At 40.5% G+C, this 24,706-nt stretch overlaps 1 long non-coding RNA gene across 2 annotated transcripts in view; it reads left to right on the top strand.

Moving 5' to 3' along the window:
* The first annotated feature begins 11,443 nt into the window (after positions 1 to 11,443).
* LOC135361786 (uncharacterized) overlaps positions 11,444 to 24,706 on the top strand; it is a 574,061-nt gene continuing 560,798 nt past the window's right edge. For both annotated transcript variants that reach the window (XR_010405776.1, XR_010405775.1), the window contains exon 1: positions 11,444 to 11,588. This is a non-coding gene — a long non-coding RNA (uncharacterized LOC135361786). The remainder of the gene's footprint in view (positions 11,589 to 24,706) is intronic.

Below are 24,706 nucleotides of genomic sequence, written 5' to 3'. Positions count from 1 at the left end.
CAACCACTCTTAGGACACTTTATCCTTGGGAATGAAGCTCATTTAAATCATATCTGCGTTCTGATAATGAGGTGCTAAGTGGCCACTGAAGACACGAAATACTACTGGATGCTATTACTATTTAAAAACCGAGATTACTGTCCGTGTTAAGTGTTTTATACTTTTTAAGAACCATTGGAATGAATACTCGGGAGTGTTAGAGTCCTCTTTAAAGACCTTGAGGTGTTAAGTGCACATTTAGTTGAGCTTCTAGCTCATATATTACCTCCGTTTGGAAAGGGGAGTTGATTGTCACTTCTAGGTAATTTTTAGTAACTTGCCCCTCAAAGCAGCGTTAGTGTCACCTGGGAGCCTTACCTGAGGTATATTGCTCCGAGTGGAATTTTGGGTCACTGCGTATATTTATCTTCAGATATATTGGCTGCTTGACAAATTGTTCTTCCCAATGGTTGTATCAATTTACACTCCCACCTCTGGGTAATAATTCTGTTTCCTGTTTCATATTCTTCCTGATACTATTATCATACCTAAAAATTATTTTTACCAATTTTTGATGGATGGGAAATGGTATTTTCTTTCAATTTGCATTTTCCTGATTATTTGTAACATTGATTACCTTTATAGATGATTACTGACATTTGGATTTCCTCCTCAGGGGAAATCCTTTGCCCTCCTCTTTCCTTCTGAGTTGCTTGTCTTTTTCTTGCAGACTCATAGGAGTGAGATATGTATTCTGGATAGTAATTCTTTATCATTACCAGCATTGAAAATATCCTTTTCCAGTCTGTGGCTTGACTTTTTCATTTTTTTAATGGTGTCTTTTGATAGGCAGAAATGTTAAATTTTAATGCAGTTGAATTTATTAATCTCTATTTTTGTGATTTTTAAGGGTTTTTGTTTTGTTTTGTTTTGTTTTGTTTTTGGTATGTTGTTAGGAAAATCGTCCTTTGCCTAAAATCATAAGCAGGTTCTCCTATATTGTCACCATTAGGCCTTTAGGCCACCTGGGATGGATTCTTGTGGGTAGTGTAGTGCAGGGATCTAATTATGTGTGTAATGAGCTATCTCCCCAGCACCATTAATACATGGTCCATTGTTTCCTCAATAGTCTACAGTGCCTCTTCTGTTACATGTCATGTTCTGTATGAATGGGACCATTTGAAGGATCTCTATTTTGTTCTATTGACTTCTGTTTATCTTTGTGCCAATGCCACACTGCATTCATCACTATCATTATACATAAAAATATTAGATTTTGGTAAACGAATTTCTCCATTCATCCTCATTCTTTCTCAGAATTGACTTGGCTGTTGTTGGGCCTTTGCCCAATAATCCGATTGTCAAGATCCATGAAGAACCGTGTAGACATTTTCATTGGAATTGCATTAAAATTTTAATTTGCAGACTGATATTCTCATGATTTTGTCATCTCACCCCTGAACAAGGTATATTGCTCTGTTTATTAAAGTTATTTATTAATGCCTCTTGATAAAGAATTTATCTATAGGGCGCCTGGGTGGCTCAGTTGGTTAAGCGACTGCCTTCGGCTCAGGTCATGATCCTGGAGTCCCAGGATCGAGTCCCGCATCGGGCTCCCTGCTTGGTGGGGAGTCTGCTTCTCCCTCTGACCCTCCCCCCTCTCATGCTCTCTCTCTCTCATTCTCTCTCTCAAATAAATAAAAAAAAATCTTTAAAAAAAAAGAATTTATCTATAAAATCCTTGCATATCTTTTGTTAGATTCTTAGGTACCTTATATTTTTTTGTTGCTCTCAGTTTCTATTGTTTGCACCAAGAACTCTGATATACACGTTTGTATTCATGCTGCAAGTTTAAAATGTATTAGGTGCTCAGAGGGCTATCTAAAATACAGTTCTTTCCTCTGTATCTCACCTTCTTATGGAAGAGCAGAGACGGATGAGGTGCCAGTCATTGTCAGATTTAGTTGATACTAACCAAGTAGTTGAGAAAGAGGGCGAGGCCATAGGTGAACTTGTTTAGTTGGAGAAGGACCTCATAAGAGATGAGGAGCTGGAAGGTTGAGATGCATTTTGATAAAGAATTGAAATGCATAACTTCCGAGAAAGTCTATGAACACAAACATGTATTTAGATGACAGAGGGTTGAGGATAGGGAGAGAGAAGACTGTGGTCAGACTCTGGATGGCCTTGAATGCCATGATAAAGAGTTTGGGTTTTAGCTTCTCCTCCATAGGGAGTCTTCCAAAGCTGGATGATATGTTGCACCATGATAATCTGACCATTCCCTTTCTCCAAAGAGGCAAGCTGGCCAGGAGAAATAGGCTTACCTTGTGATAAATCTTGTAAGTTCATTTTGGTTCAGAGCTGGGTGTGAATTGAGACAAAATGGTTGTTCTACATGACATCAAATGCATTAAAGCAAGTTTCAGAGTCAGCGTCAATCTCAAACATTAAGAAAAGCTAGAGTTCAAAGAATAGCCAAAGAAGGGAGGCCCAAGGCCCACACAAAGTGTATCTTCTTGTACTTGCATTTTCTTTTCTAAATAGTGTTTTGTTACCAGGATTTTCCAATGGATTCTTCTTCTTGGGGTTTCCTGAGACATGGTAGAAGTATGGGCTTGAGCTGACTGAGCCATGGGAAGCTATCTCTCAGTATCTGTAACCTTCAGGAAAAAGCCCTCATTACTCTCCACTGCCCAAGTGATTTATTTTCTTGCCCCTCAACATTTCTTTTCAATTTCACTGAGAGATCTGCATGTTCTTTTCTCCATTAAGCATTGTGCATTCGGTTTCCCAAAAGAACCCAAGTGTCGTAGAAAGAGAGACACAGCTCAGAGTCATTAGCAGTGCTGTCTTGAAAGTGACAGGCAGGGTGGGGGTGGGGGGCTGACATGGCCCGGAGTGGAGGTGTTGCTGCCAGCTGTCAGAGGGGACCTCAAGGATGTGCGATTTTGTCTTTTTAAAGCTCAGGGGACACACTCTGAACTAGCCAAGGGGCATGCTTGCGAAGCCCATCCCAGCACCTCAGAAATCCAGGGAGCTTTCATTTTCTGAGGGTGTTGATGTCCCAGGAAGACAGAAACAAACAACTCTGCTGCATGTTTCATTCTCAAAAGCAGCAAAAGGCCCTGAGCCCCCAGCAGCATTCAGTTCCTTCCCCTGACCCAGAATCCCTGCTCATTCGGCTGTCTCCTTCCATTCTTTCTTTTCCAGCTTTCATCCTCTTCAGTGAGCAAAAGAATCCCTGGCCATTTATCACCACGAGAAGAGACCACAGAAAGTGCATCCTGTCATCTGAGGAGCCCCCCACAGACACACACCAGTCAGTGACTCAAGGTACCATGGCTGTCAGACTTCTAAGCAAGGGGCAGCCTGCCCCAAAGGGGATATTTGTTCTGAGACCATGTAAGATTCTTTGGAAATAATAGCTCTAAAAAACCTTGTCAGTTGCTAAGCCATTGTCTGTAAACTCTGCAGTGCTGGGACGGAGACCCTGTTCCTCCTGGTTCAATTGGTCAGCTGCTGCCAATGGGGGGGGGGTGGTGCTAGGTTGAGAAGGCAAGGCTAGAAAAGGGAGAAGGGGCTTCAATGTCAGGTGGGCGTCACCTGAGTATCCTTTGTTTTCTGTGGCAGCAACAGGTAGTTGCCTTTGCAGTTTATTCACCACTCACAGAACCAACTTCATGGAGCTCCCTCAGGCACTCAGGCACTCAGGCACCAGCCACCGGGGGAACTGAGTCTGGAGAACCATGCCAGCTGAGCTGCGGGTCCCTCTCAATGGCCCCTCCTCAGTTCCGCTGGACCCCTCCTCTCCCAGCATCTTTTCATAATTCCAATCCCTTCCCTTTGTTCCCTTAGCCCTCTGAGCGCCCACTGCTTCCTCCTTGTGGGCTCCTTGAGATCTTGGGGTCCCCTTTCTGCCTTTTCAGTTAGCTGTTTAGAATTTTATACCTAGCTAACAGTCTATTCTATTCTCGCTCTTCAGTCACTGGTGTGATATCTGATGCCTGAACAGACCTGACTAGTCTAGTGGTTTTCAAACTCCAACCTGTATCAGAATGCCCTGGATGGAGGCACCTGGGTGACTTGGTTGGTTAGGCATCTGACTCTTGATCTCAGCTCAGGTCTTGATCTCAGGGTTGTGAATTAGGGCCCCGTGTTGGGTTCCACACTGGACATGGAGCCTACTTAAAAAAAAAAAAAGAATGCCCTGAATGACTTGTTCAAACAGATTTCTGGCCCATCTTCAGAGTTTCTGATCCAGTAGGTATACAAGAATACACATTTCTAGCAAGTTCTCACATGATGCTGATGCTTCTGGCCAGGGACCAGACTTTGAGAACCACTGTACTAGTTAAAGCTAGAAGTTCAGCCTGTCCTCAAAGGGATATTTGTCCCGAGACTACTATAAAATACCTCGGAAATAGTAAGCCCCAGGGAAATCCTACTGGCTAATGAGTTAATGATGGTTTAACAGTAATGAAGGGTGAGGTCCAGGGTGCTCTATGTAGTAGGAAAGGAAAGGCATGTGGTCAGGTTTTCTGCAGTGTTTTGGGGCAGGAGGTTTCACTCCAGAATGGTGTGCTAGAGGGTTGGAGGAGGTCATCGAGAGGATGTGACTGTCATTGACCCTTGAGCTGGATCCAGGGAATTGGAGCCCCCTTGCCCTGCCCTGGAATATACATTCTTCCCACAGTGGGGGCCATATTTCAGGACACAGCCTTGAGAGAGTGATGTGTTGTTGAGGACATCAGAACCATATAGGTGACTGCACCCAGGTAAGGCCTCTTATGTAAACTTTTAAGATTATGGTGGGCAGGTGTGGAGATCTACTCATCATGCAACCACCCGGGACAAGCCCTGACATAAATTCTCTTGCCTTTTTTTTTTTTTTAAAGTAATCTCTACACCCAACGTGGGACTTGAACTCATGACACTGAGATCAAGAGTTGCATGCTCTACCAACTAAGCCAACCAGGTCCCCTAAGTTCCTTGCTTTTTAAACCTGCCACCTACTGATCCAGAGGGTTTGCCTCTTTCTCCACTCTCTTCTTGCCCTCCATGTATGGAGTCCAGCGTTAGATTTCACCTGTGAAGCTTCTGAGATTTTGAACCAACATAGAAGTGGCATTTTACTTGCCACTTACCTGCCAAGTGGCAGGTCTTGGATAAGGAGTTGTTCAAGGAGGAACTACACTAAGTGGATCCAGACCTTAGTGTATTTGAATGAATCTTTACATTTAGGAATTTTTTTTTTTTTTTTTTTTTTTTTTTTTTTAGTGAAGGAGGAGTGTTTCAGATTTGCCTCTTGTATATTTTGTCATGCCAACAAATGAAAATAAAAATTCAGAAGTTTCCACCTGGTGAAGATGAGTAGCTTCATCTTTGGTTGTTCTTCATACATTTTTTTATTATGTTCAGTTAACCAGCATATAGCACATCATAAGTTTTTGATGTAGTGTTCAATGATTCATTAGTTGTGTAATGTCCACAATAGCCAAACTGTGGAAGGAGCCGAGATGCCCTTCAACAGATGAATGGATAAAGAAGATGTGGTACATATATACAATGGTACTCAGCCATCAGAAAGGATGAATACCCACCATTTGCACAGATGGGGGTTATGCTAAGTGAAATAAGTTGTCATACATTTTGATAGAAGTGTACTTGGTGGGTTTTTTTTTTTCTTGCCCTCAATATTCTGGGAGGGATGTGAGCATCTTGAATCATCCCTACAGAAGAGAAACCGTGTAATAAATGAGATACTGCTTTTCCACACAACCTCAGAATCATGCTTGGCTTGGGTAGTAGTGAGGCCAGGAGACCAGACAAGGAAAGCAGAGCACTGGGGTTGTCAAAAATCAAGAGGACATGAATTCAGTGAAGGACAAGACAATGGGAATGCCAAAGCTATTGAAAGAGGTTTACTATGGCAGCACAACAAATTACCTACAACCCTGTGGCTAAAGCCAGTAACAGCAGCAATATTCATTCATTCATTCATTCATTCATTCATTCATTCATTCATTCATTATTTGTATCAATATTTATTTTGCTTATGAATCTGTAAGTTGCCTAGGGTTTGGTGGAGACAGCTCACCTATGCTCCATTCAGAATCATTTGGAGCAGCTTGAAGGCTGGGGCTGGAAATCCTCCGAAGGTTCCTCACTCAAATGTCTGGTGGTTGATGCTGGCTGTCAGTTGAAACCTTAGCTGGGATTGTCAAGGGAACGCTGACACCTGAACTTTCCAGGATGCATGCATGTCCTTATAGCCTGGTGGCTGGGTTCCCAAAGGTGAGTAAGGAGAGAGGGAGAGGGGCGCCTGGGTAGCTCAGTCATTAGGCATCTGCCTTCAGCTCAGGTCATGATCCTGGGGTCCTGGGATCAAGCCCCACCTGCATTGGGCTCCCTGATCTGCGGGAAGCCTGCTTCTCCCTCTCCCACTCCCCCTGCTTGTATTCCCTCTCTCGCTGTGTGTCTCTCTTTCTCTCTGTCAAATAAATAAATAAGATCTTAAAAAAAAAGAAAAGGAGAGAGAGGAGGGAGCACCAGGCAGAAACTATATCTTTTTAATGACCTAGCAGCCTTGGAAGTCTCCTGGTACCACTTCTGCCCGATACTATTGACTTGTCAGAGCAGTCAAAAGCTCCAGCCCGGATTCAAGAGAAGGGAACATGGACCCTACTTTTCAGGGTGAGTGGCAGGGCTCAGAACAATATAGGACGCCAGAGATATTGCTGTGGCCACTTTTGGAAAAAATAGTCTGCCACACCACTTAACTTAATCTGTACCCTTCCCAAAGGCCCTGATACCATCTTTATAACAAGTCCCAAGGTCTCTGACAGTTGACATGAGAACTGAGCTAATTGGATTCTATCCTGATTGAGATTTTAATTAATCCAGAGAATGAGAAGTCCATACTTCTGGATCTACTTCTGGAGCCCATGCGGTCTGTGGACCCTGGGTCTGGGGCAGGTGTTTTTGGTCCATGTGCATAGAGAAGCAGAAATCCAAGGGTATATAGAGAAAGGAAAGAGCAAAAAGGGAAAGAGGAGACAGCTTGTTCCTGCTGGTTCTCTAGCTTTCTTGTTATGCCCCACTAAATTTTGTAATCTTGAGTTATATGAGGCACTCTTGAATTGTACGAAACAATCCCCTCTTCCCCTTTTACTGAAACTACTTTGTGTGGGTTTCTGTAGTCTGGTTGGATTGTAGTGCAGGAGAAGACACTTCTCCAATGGAGGGTTCCCCTAACAGCAACCTGGTTTGCATTCAGATGCCCCTGGTTCTGTGTTCCATGGTTCTTGCCCTTTGATTTTATGCTCCTTATCAAGGGTGGCCCCACCCACCCCACCCATTATTCCTCAACTGATATTGTAGGCTCAAACAAATATCTCATGGAAATAGGCCAGGGTAAGCGAGCACTTATTCTGAACCAGCTAGATTTTCAAGTGTTACTTATACAAAAGGCCACATGGGGAGATAGTTAACGAACACATTTTACAAAGAATAGTAAGGTAGAGTACTCTGCCGTGTTTTTTATCTGGGCTGCTCCCAATGTTCTCTGCCCCCTTTCAGGGGGTTCAGAGTGCTCATGCCTCAGCCTCTCTGTGCTTTGATTCCCAACAGTGGGAACTACTGGCCTTCTTTGGAGGACAGCCCTTGCACTACTGGCACTGCTTTGCCCACACAACAAGTACCTAGAAGTTGATATCCCCTTGGTGCAACCCGTAGCCAACAGCTGATGGATGTAGGCATGTTGACAGCCTAGCTCCCTTGCCTCCAAGTGGGACAAGTCCCACTTGGAGTATGATTTATGCTTCACAATGACCTGCTAGATCAGGCTGAACTTCACTTCCTATCGCCACCTTCCTTGGCTCTGTTTGCCCTGTGTTGATTCCCTCATTCCTTTACTGTTTCCCCTGGGAGATCTTCCCTAATAAAGGGAGAGCTTAATAATTTTGTGCACATGAGTCTTTGTCTTAGGCTCTGCTTCTGGAGAACCTAACCCAAGACATGGACTTATGTTTCTTGGGAATGGAATATGTTGCTGTGGTAGGAGAAAAGTCTTTCCAATGATTGAACTTAGATTCAAATCCCTTCTTATAGGATTGACTTACTATAGAGACATGGACACAGTTCACTTTTCTAATTTTGTCTCCCTATCTAAAAATAGGGGTACTAATTACTACCTTGTACTACAATCTTGTAACACCTACAGATTTTATCTCTATAAATCTGTAAGTATAAACTAACAGGGCCTGAAAGATATAGACGAACATCGTCCACTGAGACTTTCTGTGATGATGGAAACATTCTCTACACTATTCAATATAACAGTCTCCAGCCATATGTGGCAATTGAGCACTTCAAACGTGGCTAATATGACCAGGGAACTGAATGTTTAATTTTTACTAGTTTAAATAGAAATATATTTAGTCACATGTGGCTAATGGCTATTATATTCGACAGTACCAGATAGAGTAGGTCATAGTATTATAAAGTTAATTTCCTGATTTTTAATAATTTACAGTTGGTTATAATAAGCCTTGATTTTGGAAATATACACTGAAATATTTAGGGATAAAGAGGCATCATGTCTACTATTTATTCTCATATGATTTGGAGGAAATATATATCTTTATGTATAAAGCACATAGGGAATTTGAATGAGAGGTACATGAATTTTTGGTAGAAAGGAAAGGGATAAAAAAAAAAACCTAAATTTTTAGTTGTCATAATAACAAACCAGAAGATAATATTTAAAATTGGTTATTTAAGAGGTAGCCATATACACATATTATTTAGAAATATGGATGTAAGTACTAGAAGAAAATAATTAAATTACATGAAATATTGAAAATGTCCCTAAATTTTTCCCATCCCATTCTGTGTGCCCCTGAAATATAATTTTGAAGGTCTGCCTATCAAGAAGTAGTCTATTTCTCCATTTTTGCAACTGGAGTTAGCCATGTGACTTGCTTTGGCTAGCCGAATAGTAGCAACTAGGACACCAGCAGAGAACTGAGAAATAATGGTACTTTGGTACTTGCCTTTTGTGATACTCTTGGGCTCTTGGGAACAGTGTAACCACCAACCTTGGAACAAGTGTTGGCTAGTCTGCTGGAGGATGAGAGATCATGTGGAGAGAGGCTGTGCCATGTCAGTCATCCTGGCTCTTCACAGATATGATCATGAGGTTATCTGGCTCATCTAGCCACAACCTAACTGGCCAGCTGACCTCACATACATGAATGAGCCCAGGTAATGCCAGTAGAAGAACTGCCCCACTGAGCCTTGCCCAAATTGCTACCCCATAGGATCATGGCTAAGCAAATGGTTGTTGCTTAGTGCTACTCTATTTTAAGGTGGTTTGTTTCCCAGGAAAACTAACTGATGCAAAAAGTGCTTCCTTCTAGGAAGAAAGGTAAATTTGTAATGGGCAATATAATATGGGCTTTTGGAGCATGGACTTTTGAGTTAGACCCTGCCTTCTATTTTCTAGATATGTGATATTGAAAAATTTCATTAACTTCTTTGTACCTCAACTTTTTGCATCATAAAATGGACATTGTAGAACTTCATATATTTATTCTGAAATTAAAATTTAAGAAGTGCATGCAAAAGATTCAGAATAGTACTTAGCACAAAATGAATGTTCCATAAATTGCTAGGGCTGTGTGTGTGTGTGTGCGTGTGTGTGTGTGTGTGTGTGTGGTAGATAAAGGCAAAATACCACTGTGGTTTGTAATTAGAGATGAAGGATGATGTCAAGTATACTGCATTTGGAAATAAAAAAAGGACAGTTTGATTCCTCTCTCCTATCTTCTGACTGTGTGATTTTAGGCAAGTCATTTTTCTTTTCTAGACTTCGGTTACCTTGAAAAAAAATTCTGCTGATGGACCATAATATCTCAGTGAATTTTTTCAAATTCCAAGGACTGTGATTATATTTATTTTAATTCTATTGTTCATAATGTCCATTACTTTTCCAAGGAGAAGTTCATGGAGACCAGAGCCAGAACTTTCTAGGGTATAAGGTGAGGATTTAGGTTAGGGGACAGGCAAGTTCAGACACAATCATAGCTACATAAATTAATGTTGTTATACAAAGCTAGTCACTAGGGAGGTCCAGGAAGGAAGTACATCTTTTGAAGTTCATGGTGGGTAGATTTTTATAAGAAATGGTGCCTTTCAGAGAGATTAGTCATGGTCAGATCAATGTAAGGTGAGAAATATGGGCATACAGGCATTAAGTCAGGGACTTCCTGTGAAGTTGAAAGGCAGATGTGTTAAGCTCATGTTAGCTGCTGTAACAAACAAATTCAAAATGCATGATTGCTCAAACATGATAGAAGTAGTTTCATTTCTTGCAAGTGGATCTCCCAACCTAAGATTCTTCTGTCCAGTGGCTCTGCCATTTTTAATACATGGCTTGATTGCATCAAGTGGAGGAAGAAAGAGTGTGAATGATCACATGTGAGAGATTTTATGGAACTTACCATAGAGTGACCACTCGTATTCCATTGGCCAGAACATAGTCACATGACCACACCCAACTGCAAGGGAGAATGGGAGATAGAGCCTTGTGTGTTCAGTAAGGAGGAGAATCATGTTTTGTGAGCTACTATCTAGTTTCTGCCATGGCAGACACATACCTGAGTATAAGGGTCTGGTGTATGGCAATGGGGGGTGATGCGGACAGTTGAGAAGGGGAGAGGCCTCTATGTCTAAAAGGGCAGCCATTACTCAGCTTCAGCTGATGCTGCCAGGTGGTAATGCAGACCAGGGGTGGTCAAATCTTCTAATTTCTAAAAAGCAGTTAGACATCTTAATTAATAGATGAAATCTCTTGATTTAAAAATACTGGTGATGAATTTATAAAAACAATAAAAGTGTAGAGCATAAATAAAATTCATTTGTAAGCCCAATGTCCTGTATATGTTAGGCTGGCAGTATATAGTATTGATGTTGTGCTAACTGGGAAAAGCCTAGAAAATCAGAGAAGAGCCTGTGAGGCAGATACTCCACAAATGACAGCTGGGCCTGGGAATGGTCTAGGCGTAAGGGTAAAGCGTAGAAATCAGCCCAGATTCTTGTTAGGCCTTCATCTCAGGGACAAGAGAAACCCACGTGGAGGTGGGGAAAGGCCCTTTGATCAGAGATTTCCCGAGCCTTTTCAAAGGACCAACAGCCTTACATTGCCATGCAGGGGCAGGTGACAAGGCCGAGAACAATGGATAAGAAACAAGGAAAATGTGAAATGACTGTGGGTCAGGGGACATACGTCTACCTCTCTTCAATATGTCATGCTTTCCTGCGTGACCCCAGAGCAGTTAGGAGAGGAGCCAGGGCGTGGTCTCAGGAAAGAAGTGATTTCACTGTTAGTCACAGATGTAGTGGGTATTTACCGCTTCAAGACAAAGGCCCCGTCTGTGTAGACATACGTTTCCTGTAACCGTGTAAGTGGCTGTCAGGTTTGGGGTTTATACAAAGCTGTGGCTGTGTTCTAGTCATACTTTACGTGATTTAGAAAGACTGCAAACATTGGAACTAGAAGCCTATTGTTTTCTTATTTTCTTGGGAAATTGGTGATGACCTCAAAGGTAAGCCATGGATGCATATTTACGTTGTATATAAGTATTATTAGATCTAGGGAAGGGGGGAAGAAATACATGCTTTTTCTGAAAAAAGCAGGAACAGTTTCCAGTTCAGGCACAGCATGGTAAGTGAGGAATGAATGGTGGAATGGAAGGAGCCTAAGGCATAGATGGGAGGGGAGAGAAGGGCTTGGAAGACTGGTATGATGAAGAAGAACTTCCTATAGGATGTAGGACCCACTTCCTGTCCTACTCAGCCATTGTGCTTAAAGATACGGCAAATATTATTGGTCTTGATTGTTTTGTATATAGATTGATTGCAACTTTAATCCCTTTTAGAAAATAAAAAGAAATGAAGGTAGGTATTTGGGATTTTTTTTAAACTTGAGGCCCATTTTATCATAGTAAAGCTTAGAGCATAGCAGTCTCTGCTGAGAAGGTTTGAGTAGAAATCATTCTTTGGTTCTGCTCATGATTTATGTCAAAATGAGACATATGTTCTGTTCTTTTCTTTCCTTCCTTCCTTCCTTCCTTCCTTCCTTCCTTCCTTCCTTTCTTTTCTTTTCTTCCTTCCTTCCTTCCTTCCCTTTCCTTCCTTCCCTTTCTTTTTCTTCCCTTTCCTTTTCTTTCTTCCTAGAGCTGGGGGGAGGAGCAGAGGAAGAGAATCAATCAGGCTCCACACTCAGCATGGATCCCTACGCGGGCCTGATTCCATAATCGCAAGGTCATGATCCAGGTCAAAATCAAGAGTCAGACACTTAACCGACTGAGCCACTGAGGTGTCCCTGAAATATATGTTCTTTATGCATGATTAGAAGTATTTCAATAAACCATAAAAATGGTTATAGCAGTTTGAGACTATGTTCTCCATTTGGCAGTATGATAAATTGAGAAGGGAAAAACATGCCAGCTTTGGACAACATATGATTGTGTATTTGCAGTTATGATCCAATGTCACATTTGGACTGGGAGCTAGTTCTATCTCTTTGCCAAGTTGGGCAAGGAATCTTGGCTGAACCACGCTCTTTAAGGACCTGGAGTGTTGGACTCGATGTCAAGACATTTGTATTTGTGCTTCTTTTGTGCCACTGTTTGAAAGAGCAAAGATATCCTGGCTTTGCTATTTCTTTCCATTTTAATGCAGAATGAATGATCCCTGAGCTTTCTTACAGAATATTCTATGGCTCAATCAGAATTTCATTTAGAAATATTTAGAATCCTCATTCTAATTTGGCATGTCCAAAGTAATTATAATTTAATAATAATATTTCTACTCTTATTATTGCTGCTGTGTTATTACATTTTTGGTGATGGTCATTATACCAATATCTTTGTTTATTATAAAATGAGATGCCATTCTCACTTACTGGCTGGTATTTTTTCCAGAGAGATCAAAACTGTCCCAGAGAAGTTAAAAGTGAAAATAATTTGTCACACCACTGAGAAAATGAAATACCCAGTGGTCAAGAAATAAATACGTCAAAGCTTCTAGGAAAATATTAACTGGAAATATTGCTTAAGACTTATTGAGTGTGGGGAGTACTTGCTGTTTTTTACTCTAAGATTGGCTTTAGATATCAATATTCTGATTTATATTAACTCTTTTTAGATCTACCTGAAGTTATAAATCAACATTTTGATTTATATCATATTAATTATTTTGTTTAGACCTATTTGAAATTATATATAAATACAGGATTTTGATATTTTAATTATATGTATGTATTTTTAAAGATTTTATTTATCCATCTGAGAGAGAGATTGGGAGAGAGAGAACATGAGCAGGGGGAAGGGGCTGAGGGAAAGGGAGAAGCAGACTCCCCGCTGAGCAGGGAGCCAATGTGCGGCTCGATCCCAAGACCCTGGGATCATGACCTGAGCCGAAGGCAGATGCTTAACCAACTGAGCCACAGGTGCCCCAATATTGTAATTATATTTTAATGGAAATACTGTTTTTCCAAGTCACAAATTTAGAGACAAATTTGAGATAATTTTAGCACCAACATCTTCTACACTGACAGTTTGAACACTTCTGTACTATCAGTCTCTTTTGATAGAAAAAAATATTAAAATTTTAAAAAATGTCTAGGACACATGAATAAGCTGGGCTAGTTAAGAGTGTATCAGCCAAGAAGTCACGTACAGTAGATTGCAGGTGGCAAGTGAGGATGAAGTACACGGTCAGAATGAGAAGTAGCCAACACCGCCCTTGGCTGGGAACTGGAGACCAGTGCAGTAATGTGATTATGGTAATGATTCAACAAGTCATTGTCTGCTGCCTGTGTTCACCATAATTAACTTTTTGGAATTGCGTAGCCTCTGTCTCTGGGCTCATCAGCTGGCCTAGCTTTTGTGTCCCTAGTCTGTCATTTCTCCCTGGGCCCAGGAGCCTCTAAGTGCATTGCTAAATGAATTCATTGCTGGAACAAAGATATGGTGGTCGAATAGAGATGGCTATCTTTTGTTGTCAGACATTCAATCCCATATAGCAATCCAATTACTTAAGCTGTTTCTATCAGCCTTATTAGGGCTGGCCATTGAGGCTGGCTAGAATGCCGATCGCTGTGTCTCAGAAGAATGTGGTGGAACAGATTAGCGCTTTAATGAGAGACTTTCTGAAGGCCAGATCTTTTCCATTGTATATATATCGAGATCTAGGAATCATTTTTAGACGAAGGCCCGGAGTCACTGTTACAAAGACTGATCAAAGGGTGGCTGGAAATCTGTACAATTGCTTGAAGAAATTTTATGGGTTATAAAATATTGGCATGGGTTCTGTCTGTTATGGGCTATCTGATGAAAATCTCTGTAGGCTGGGAAAAGGAAATTGCTTATTGGCATTTATTCTGTGGGATGGATATCTTTGGAGTTTGCATTTGAACTCTTTCTTCACTGTGTCAGGTCAAATTCTGTGCTTAGCGCTAACATTCCAGGAATGTGGGCTGCACAAAATCAACACGAGCCCTGCTCCATAGTCTGCTACCCAGAAAAACATATTGTGGAGAGTGGCTCAGGCAAGGGTGAATAGACAATTACTAAGAAAAGATAGCGAGGGTGGAGTGAGATTGCAGTGGTTAACGTGTGGAAGTTGAACCCTGAAATTCAAATGAGAGTAGGAATCAAGTCAGGGAAGGAACTGGGGAAACATGCTGTGGCCATTGAGAAAAGATGGTAATTGGTTTTAGAGTTGAAAGAAACAGTATCCAGATTCAACGTGCCATGCCTATTGCTCTGGGAATATTTCTGAAATATCAGCTGCAAAGAGGTTTTATTCTGAAGGAAGGAAGTCCACTTGTATTGAGATTTTAAATAAATAGAAAAACCTTTTTCCTATAAATATCTTATTATTTCAAGCAGGCACAAAAGTACCTATCACTCAGCTTCAGTAATTAATCATAGTTAATCTTTCAGCTCTACCCTAATTAACCCTTTCTGGACAAATTTCTGACTTCTTATCATTTCTTTCACTGCTACTACAACTCTACAAAATAAGAACTCTTTAGAAAGACGTAAGCTGCAACAGCTTTATCATGTCTTAAAAATATTAACAATAATTTCTTAACATCCATGAATCTTCCCTTAATGAAATTTGTCATAAGCAAAAAGATATAAAAATTTTTGGCCTATTTTGGGACGTATTTTTGGTATGGCTTATTTTGAATAATTTTAGATAAGTAAGTCCTTTTCCCGGGAGATTGTTGCTCACCTCTTGCTGTATATTCCAGATTCTATAAGGGATATTAAAAATTTGAGTAAGGATCTATTATATTTGTATGGAATGTTGTAGTTTTCAAAACACTTCTGTGTGTGTAGACGTTTTAGTTTTTATGTTAGCCTCTGTGAGTCAGCTGGATATATTAGAGATAAGGAAAGGAAAATAGCTGGTACTTGAATTTAATTCTCTTGACCTCAGCATAGTGTTCCTCCTCCTTTACCCTTGATTTTCACTCTTTTTCAACATAATGATCTCTAGCCAAAAATCAATTGCATGGGCTTTGGAAGTAGTCTAAGATTCAAACACTGCTCAATTATATGTGACTTTGGGTAAGTTATTAACCACTTAGAAGCTTAGGTTCCTTGTCTGTAAAATGGTGAGAATAGCCATGTACCTTCTGGGCTTATGGCAGAAAAAAAGTTAGCATGGGTAAAACGTGGGAGAGGATGCCTAGCTCCTTGTGTTTCCTTCCCAGCTGATGGCTTCACTGAGTCTCCACCTCTGACAGTGTGACTTTCTATCTTCCCCCTTTAAGAGATGGAGTTTGTTTCTTTACATCTTAAATCTGAGCTGGACTTATGACTTGCTTGGGCAAGTAGAATGCAACAGAGGGGATGTTGTGTCATTTCCTAGGCCAGGCCTGCAGAGGCTTTATGTGCTTCTGCCTGTTCTCTTGGCCCCCTGCCTTCATCTAACAAGCCTGGGCTAGCATGCTGAGGGGTGAGAAATCATATGGGGAGCCCAGTTGTCTCTGTGGAGACCATCCTAGGTCAGTCCCTAGTCAGTCAAAACACATGAGAAAGCTGAGCTAACATCAACAGTGTTGCTGACTACGGATGCTTGTGTGAGTTCTGCCAAGACCAGAGGAATAACCCAGTTGACCAATACACTTACGACCAATAATATGTGCTTATTGTTTTCAGTCACTGAGTTTGGAGGTGATTTGTTACACAGCAATAGCCAACTGATATGTGATAATTAGAGAAGCAAAGTGAACATTCATTAAATTGGAGGGGAATGATATATTAGATATTGCCTCTATTTTCTTACTCTCATTCAATCCGTCCACCTTCTAGATGTCACTCTGATCACCCCAATAAAAGGCTTTTTGCATGTTACTCTGTTGTGGACAACTTTGTAGCTTTTCGTTCCCTCAGGAAGAAAGCTCAAATTCTTCAGTATTATGTATATGGCTCAGCAAAATATGATTCCAACTACCTTTCTGTTACTTTCTTCTAGAACTTTCCTACACACATATTTTTCTAATAAACTTTTTTTAATGAACAGATCCAACTTTAAGATATTCCTTTCATGCCTTACTTTAAAATTACTTTTTAATTTCCTACCTAAAATTCTCTTTCACCTGGCCACATCTTACTCAAGGGAGCCCTCAACTTCCTAAAAGCTGTCCCAGATGCCTTTAGTCACAGTATTGGCACTAAGTATTTATGTCACTGGCTTAGTGAATCATTTTTGCAGCCTGACAATTTTTTTCTCATATTCCATTAATATATGATTTTCTAATTGTGTCCCTCTTGGGATATACCTTACCTTCTTGATGACAGGAATATTGTGTCATCTTTTATATCTCAAATGATTTCCAACACAAGGAGTTCAATAAATATCTGGTCAATGTTGAACTGAGGGTTAAAGTAGACGATGGCATGTATCTATATAGAGAAGGAGGATATCATTCTGGCATGGGATAAATGGGGAAGGCTCCCTGGAGAAAGAGATCTTGTGTTGGGTTCAGAAGCCTGTGCAGAACTTAAAAAAGCAAGAAAAAGTAAAGAGAGGGCATGTGTATTATAAAAAGTCTTGGAGGCAGGAACCAGCATAGTCGCTTACATGTATCAGGATGGGCTAGGTAATGTTATAGTAATAACCATCCCCCAAATCTCAGTGACATAAGGCAATGGAGTAGATGTTTTGTTCATGGTAATATTTATCATACATCAGTAGGAGGTCTCTGTCACAACTTATCTTCACTTAGGAATCCAGAGCAATGGAGTTGCTACCATTTGGAAGATTACAGGTCTTTGTGGCAAAGGGGAGAAGAGATGAGAATAACACATTATCTCTTAAGTGTTTCCATCCAGAGGTGGAATATGCCACTTCTGTCTGCTTAAAATTCATTGGCCAGAAGAGATCACGTGGTTATACCAAACTTCATGAGTGCTTGGAAGGTGAGGTTTAATAAATATTAGTAAACTGTTGTAAAGTTCCTCAGAGGGGGATAGACTGGGAAGAACCAGCCTAATTGGGTAAAATTATGCAGCGAAGAATGGCAAGAAATTAGATTGGGTGGATAAAATGGGACAAGGTTTTGGAAAGGATTTTGACCTAGGAAAAACAATTTGACCTTGACATTAGAGAATAGAAAGCCATTGTGGGTTCTTGAGCATGGAAAGGGCATGATGACAGCCATGTTCTAGTAAAATTAATCTTAATCTTGCAAGTAGAATGAGGAGGAGAGCCTGATAGGAGGCTATTATGCTATTCCAGAAAATTAGGGTTTAGAGTGCTGGGCAGTGGTGGCAACTGAGCTAAGGGGGAGGTGTGTGTGTGTGTGTGTCTGATAGGAGACACTTCAAAGGAAGATGCAGCAGGATTTGGTGATGTATTGAAATAACAGATTGAAATCTGAAGAATAAATGTCTTAAAGATATGTTAGCCCTTAGCCTAAAAGGTAGGAAGAAAATGAGGAGGAGAAGGCTCAAGCTAACCCATAAACTAAGCTGGTTTCATACCTTCTGAGTCTCTGTGGACTAAATACTGAAGCAAAATAGTAACTGAAGTGAAACAAAACATAAAGGATCTCATTGAAGTCACGGGTATGGTGTGTATGTGTGTGTGTGTGTGTGTGTATCAGTCTGTGTGTACGAAGAAAAGCACATGTTCTTCCTTGGATTGCCCCAATACCCTGCTCATTTCTTTATAAGATAAAACCACAAGAACTAACAGATTCAGAATTCTGCTTTTTCTGTTTTACTGAGAAATACAAAGGCGCTGGTGCCTGCTTTCTTTTGTTTAAAAAAAAAAAAAGAGTTGGAAAGGTCATCCAAGATAGGAATAAATAGAGGCAGAGGCAAATCAATGTTTAACTTGGAAATATTTTTCAGTTAATCATCTCTGACCGCTCACACTAAGAGGGCACTCCCGCAGTGCTGGCAAACTTGAACTGGAAGCCACTAAGCTTCTATTAAAACAGCAAAATGTCAGGATCTGTACAATCAGAAAACCTGATCCACTGTAGTTTCCCCTAAACTGGGGAGGTAATCTTCAGCAAATATATGTCTAATGATATTTTGACTTAGAGACTTTGCTTCCAAGTATGAGGGATATGAAACCACCGGATTTTCCTTGGTTTTGGATTATTATTTAAAACGTGAAACTTACACCTGGTAGGAAATTTGTCAAAAGGTATAGGAAATTGTCTTGGAATCTGTGTAATGTTTTGCTTTTCCTCTTTTCCCTTCTGGTATATATAATTTTGTGAAATACTACATAATGCAGTTTCTTAGTTTGCAGCTGTTTTGATGACTTTTTGGGGTTATTTTATTATAAGAAGCCAATCTTTAAGAAAGTTATGGAAACCTTATGGGGCCAGTGGGGCTAATATGTGTTCTAATGAGCAAATAGATTTTTTTTAGTCTTGTCTCCATTTTAGTGTGTTTGCAGATGGTCAGTGATGAGGAAACTCTATGATTTTGACAGGCTTTGTTCATTCTTTTATATAGGGTGAAATAATTATCTTGTCAAACAAAAGAAGTAACTCATTTGGCCTTTGAATGTAAGGTACCCATTACATTCCTGTAAAGCCCAGTTTGTAAAGAGATTCTGAGTCAGAGTGTCACCCTTGACTTCAGACCATTGTGCTCTTGAACTGCTGAACATATGGTGTGCTGTTCTGCGACCCACCATTCCAGAGAGTTTCCTACACCACGGACATGGCTTTACAAGCAGACAGTAATGCAAATGGTGCCAAAACAATCAATATTCTAGGATCCCAGAGATGTGTTTCTCTTCTGAAACCTCTTCTTTCTGTCATTCTGATTCTAGATCCATGAGACATCTTGTAATAATTCAGTGACACTAAGATTCAGCCAAGCTGTATTTGAATTGTTAAGGAAGTCTTAATTTTGGTTTTGCATGTGGGGAGCTTTAAAAGATCTGATTTTGAATGCTTTTGAGGAATTCACATAGATTAGATTTTACAGGAAATCTGAAAAATACCAGATTACATGTGTCTCCTTTCTTGATTAAAAGAACAAATTCTAGGAGGAGCAAGATGGTGGAGGAATAGGAGACCTAAATTTCCTCTGGTCCTAGGAATTCAGCTGGATAGGGATCAAACCATTTTGAACACCTACAAACTCAACAGGAGATCGAGGAAAAGAATAGCAGCAACTCTCTGAACAGAAAAGCGACCACTTTCTGAAACGTAGGACATGTGTAGAAGTGAATCCCAGGTGATATTCAGGAAGATAGATGGTGGGGGAGGGGGCCTCCGTCAGCCGCTTCTGGCAAGTGATAGAGCAGCGGAACACAAAATCAGAACTTTTAGAAGTCTGCTCCGCTGAGGACATCGCTCCAGTGGCTAAGCGGGGGGGTGGAACCCTCACTGGGACAGTGTGGTCTCAGGACCCTCAGGGTCACAGAAAGACCGGGGGTGCCTGAGTGCAGCAGAGATCCCGGTATTGGTGCGGGGAAGGCGGCTGCAGAGCCAGAGCTGAGGAGTGGGCTCTCAGCTCGGGGTTGCCATAAACCATGATCTGCAGCACAGTTGGGCCACTGCTCCTCCAGCAGAGACCCAACAAGCAGCAGATCTGGGGAGACTCCCCTTCCTCCCCCAGGAGGAGTGGCATGGGAGCACACCACAGGGATCTGCTGGGTTTGGAGACTCCACACGGGGTCTGCTGCCAGAGATAGAAACGCTCGGTCACAGGCCGGGTGAGCATGGAGTGAGGCCGGAGACCTGGGAAATGGGAGTGATTGACTGCTTTTCTCCAGGGGATCACTGAGGAGTGGGGCCCTAAGTTCTCAGCTCCTCTGGAGCAGAGCTTGGGAGACCATGATTTCACTCTCGTCCTCCAAAGCTGCACCGAAAGCTTGCAGGGAACAAAAGCTCCTGAGAGCAAACCTGAGCAGATTACTTAGCCCAGATCGGCAAGGGTGGGGCAATTCCACCTCTGGCAAAGACATTTAGGAACCATGGCAACAGGCCCCTCACCCAGAAGATCAGCCAGAACAGCCAGCCAAGACCAAGTTTACCGATGAATGAGAACGGCAGAACTCCAGCGCTAGGAGAATACTGCACAAAGAATTCATGGCTTTTTTTTCCCATGATTCTTTAGTCTTTCAAAGTTAATTTTTTCTTAACTCTTTTTTTTTTAATTTTTCTTTCTCCCTTTTCCAACCAACATCTTATCAATCCCTTTTTTTAAAAGACATTTTTATTTTTCATTTTTAGAGTCATATTCTATCCCTTCATAGTAATTAGCCTTATTTTTGGAATATACATATAAGTTGTTCTCTCTTTAAAATTTTGGGATACAATTTCTTCTAACAGACCAAAATATACCTTAAATCTCTAGTGTATGGCTTTGTTCTAGTCTCCGGCCTGATCACATCCTCTCCCTTTTTTTTTTTTTTCCCCTAAATCCTCTTCTTTCTTTTTTCAACCAACTTCTTATCTTATCAATTCCTTTTATAAAATCTTTTATAATTTTCATCTTTACGTTCATATTCCATGCCGTCATCATATTAACCCTTATTTTTGTACATATATAAGTTTTTCTTTCTTTAAAATTTTGGGAGTCACTTTCTTCTAACAGACCAAAATAGGCCCAAAATCTAGTGTGTGGCACTGATCTATGCACCAGCCTGATCATATTTGATCATATTCTGTTTTTTGTTTGTTTTGTTTTGTTTTGTTTTTATCTTTTTCTTTTCCTTTTCTCTTTCTTTCCCCCTGGTTTCAGGTCTCTTCTGATTTGTTTAGTGTATATTTTTCTGGGGTCGTTGTAACCCTGTTACCATTTTGTTCTCTCATTCATCCATTCTCCTCTGGACAAAATGACAAGATGGAAAAAATCACCTCAAAAAAAAAAAAAAAAGAACAAGAGGCAGTACCGACTGCCAGGGACCTAATCAATACGGACATTAGTAAGATGTTGGAACTAGAGTTCAGAATGACAGTTATAAAGATACTAGCTGGGCTTGAAAACATGGAAGATATTAGGGGAACCCTTTCTGGAGAAATAAAACAAATAAAATCTAACCAAGTTGAAATCAAAAAGGCTATTAATGAGGTGCAATAAAAAAATGGAGGCTCTAACTGCTAGGATAAATGAGGTAGAAGAGAGAATCAGTGATATAGAAGATCAAATGATGGAAAATAAAGAAGCTGAGAAAAAGAGAGATAAACAACTACTGGATCACGAGGGCAGAATTCAAGAGATAAGTGATACCATAAGATGAAACAATATTAGAATAATTGGGATCCCAGAAGAAGAAGGAAGAGAGAGAGGGGCAGAAGGTATATTGGAGCAAATTATAGCAGAGAACTTCCTTAATTTGGGGAAGGAAACAGGCATCAAAATCCAGGAAGCACAGAGAACCTCCTCAAAATCAATAAAAATAGGTCAACACCCTGACATCTAATAGTAAAACAAAGAGAAAATCCTGAAAGCAGCTCAGGAGAAGAGATCTGTAACCTACAATGGTAGAAACATTAGATTGGCAACAGACCTATCCACAGAGACCTGGCAGGCCAGAAAGGACTGGCATGATATATTCAGAGCACTAAATGAGAAAAATATGCAGCCAAGAATACTATATCCAGCTAGGCTGTCATTGAAAATAGGAGAGATAAAAAGCTTCCAGGACAAACAAAAACTAAAGGAATTTGCAAACACAAAACCAGCCCTACAGGAAATCTTGAGAGGGGTCCTCTAAGCAAAGAGAGAGCCTAAAAGCAACATAGACTAGAAAGGAACACAGACAATATACAGTAACAGTCACCTGACAGGCAATACAATGGCACTAAATTCATAGCTTTCAATAGTTACCCTGAATGTAAATGGGCTAAATGCCCCAATCAAAACACACAGGCTATCAGACTGGATTAAAAAACAAGACCCATCAATATGCTGTCTGCAAGAGACTCATTTTAGACCCAAGGACACCTCCAGATTGAAAGTGAGGGGGTGGAAAACCATTTACCATGCTAATGGACACCAAAAGAAAACTGGGGTGGCAATCCTTTTATCAGACAAATTCGATTTTAAACCAAAGGCTATAATAAGAGATGAGGAAGGACACTCTATCCTACTTAAAGGGTCTATCCAACAAGAAGATCTAACAATTGTAAATATCTATGCCTCTAACATAGGAGTAGCCAATTATATCAGCCAATTAATAACAAAAGCAAAGAAACACATCAACAACAATACAATAATAGTGGGGCACTTTAACACCCCCCCCCCCACTGAAATGCACAGATCATCTAAGTAAAAGATCAACAAGGAAATAAAGACTTTAAATGACACCCTGGACCACATGGACTTCACAGATATATTTAGAACATTCCATTCCAAAGCAACAGAAGACACATTGTTCTCTAGTGCCCATGGAACATTCTCCAGAATAGATCACATCCTAGTCACAAATCAGGTCTCAACTGGCCAAAAGATTGGGATCATTCCCTGCATATTTTTGGGCCACAATGCTTTGAAACTAGAACTCAATCACAAGAGGAAAGTTGGAAAGAACTCAAATACATGGAGGCTAAAGAGCATCCTACTAAAGAATGAATAGGTCAACCAGAAATTAAAGAAGAATTTAAAAAGTTTATGGAAACCAATGAAAATGAAAACACAACTGTTCAAATTCTTTGGGATGCAGCAAAGGCAGTCTTAAGAGGAAAGTATATAGCAATACAAGCCTTTCTCAAGAAACAAGAAAGGTCTCAAATACACAAACTACCCCTACACCTAAAGGAGCTGGAGAAAGAACAGCAAATAAAGCCTAAACCTGGCAGGAGAAGAGAAATAATAAAGATCAGAGAAGAAGTCAGTGAAATAGAAACCAAAAGAACAGCAGAACAGATCAACAAAACTAGGAGCTGGTTCTTTGAAAGAATTAACAAGATTGATAAACCCCTGGCCAGACTTATCAAAAAGAAAAGAGAAATGACCCAAATCAATAAAATCATGAATGAAAGAGGAGAGATCACAACCAACACCAAAGACATACAAACAATTATAAGAACATATTATGAGCAACTCTATGCCAGCAAATTAGATAATCTGGAAGAAATGGATGCATTCCTAGACATGTATCAACTACCAAAACTGAACTGGGAAGAAAGAGAAAACCTGAACAGACCCATAACCACTAAGGAAATTGAAGCAGTAATCAAAAATCTCCCAAAAACAAGAGCCCAGGGCCAGACGGCTTCCCAGGGGAATTCTACCAAACATTTCAAGAAGAATTAATACCTATTTTTCTGAAACTGTTCCAGAAAATAGAAATGGAAGGAAAACTACCAAACTCATTTTATGAGGCCACCATTACCTTGATCCCCAAATCAGACAAAGACCGCATCAAAAAGGAGAATTACAGACCAATATCCTTGATGAACATGGATGAAACAATTCTCACCAAAATACTGGCCAATAGGATCCAACAGGACATTAAAAGGATTATTCACCATGACCCAGTGGGATTTATCCCTGGGCTGCAAGATTGGTTCAACATCCACAAATCAATCAATGTGATATAATATATTAATAAAAGAAAGAACAAGAACTGTATGATCCTCTCAATAGATGCAGAAAAAGCATCTGACAATGTACAGCACCCTTTCTTGATCAAAACTCTTCAGAGTATAGGGATAGAGGGTACATACCTCAATATCATAAAAGCCATCTATGAAAAACTCACAGCGAATATCATTCTCAATGGGGAAAAACTGAGAGCTTTCCCCCTAAGGTCAGGAACACGACAGGGATGTCCACTATCACCACTGCTATTCAACATAGTAGTAGAAGTCCTAGCCTCAGCAATCAGATAACAAAAAGAAATAAAAGGCATCCGAATCAGCAAAGAAGAAGTCAAACTCTCACTCTTTGCAGATGATATGATACTTTATGTGGAAAACCCAAAAGACTCCACCCCAAAACTGCTAGAACTCATACAGGAATTCAGTAAAGTGGCAGGATAGAAAATCAATGCACAGAAATCAGTGGCATTCCTATACACCAACAAGAAGACAGAAGAAAGAGAAATTAGGGAGTCAATCCCATTTACAATGGCACCCAAAACCATAAGATACCTAGGAATAAATCTAACCAAAGAGGCAAACAATCTCTCCCCAGAAAACTATAAAGTACTCATGAAAGAA

The sequence above is a fragment of the Mirounga angustirostris genome, unplaced genomic scaffold, assembly GCF_029215605.1.
Source record: "Mirounga angustirostris isolate CCGP_5_RB_7025 unplaced genomic scaffold, mMirAng1.0.hap1 SCAF_10, whole genome shotgun sequence".
In the NCBI taxonomy this organism is placed as follows: Eukaryota; Metazoa; Chordata; class Mammalia; order Carnivora; family Phocidae; genus Mirounga; species Mirounga angustirostris.
Note: the sequence above shows the minus strand (reverse complement) of the source record. Positions and strands in the feature narration are given on the sequence as shown.